Below are 721 nucleotides of genomic sequence, written 5' to 3' on the forward strand. Positions count from 1 at the left end.
AAAATTAAATATATTAAAAAAAATTTATTTAAAAAATATATTAAAAATATAATTATTCATATTATTTATTTTTATTATTTTAAACTTTAAAAAAAATAATATCATGACACAAATATTGAGTTTTATATATCATATGTACTCATCAGTCAAAGCCATCAATAGGAATAAGTTTCTGTAGCTAGAGAATATTAATAATCTAGATAGACAACAATTGGTGGCTCAATTTTTTCGTTATGGAACCATAAATGTGATGTGCCTGGATATAAAAATAGGGCGTGCTAGACAAAATTGTGGGACAGTTAGAACTCGGACTCTGCGAGTTCTGTGTTAGCAAAAATTACTTAACAAATCGGAGGGTCTGATTTGGAAGGGGCTAAAATTTGAATTTCATAGCATGCAAATCGGATGGTGCGTTTTGTATATATATATAAATTTTTGTATGAATCCATATTTTTATCTACAACTCGGACCGTCCGACAAGTTATGAAAAACTCGCATGGTCCGATTTGTGATGTTCTCATACCACACACAGGTCAAACACCTCTCTTCTCTATAACCATATCCAACCCAACCTTTGCCTCCATATTGAAATTAAAAAACGCACAATTGGTATATAAATATGAAGCAGCAGTAACTTTATATTATATTTTCCTATATTATATATACCCACACACGCAATCTAATGCTTATTGGATATAAGTTTGTGAAATCAATAATTATG

Source organism: Arachis ipaensis, chromosome B06 (genome assembly GCF_000816755.2).
Source record: "Arachis ipaensis cultivar K30076 chromosome B06, Araip1.1, whole genome shotgun sequence".
In the NCBI taxonomy this organism is placed as follows: Eukaryota; Viridiplantae; Streptophyta; class Magnoliopsida; order Fabales; family Fabaceae; genus Arachis; species Arachis ipaensis.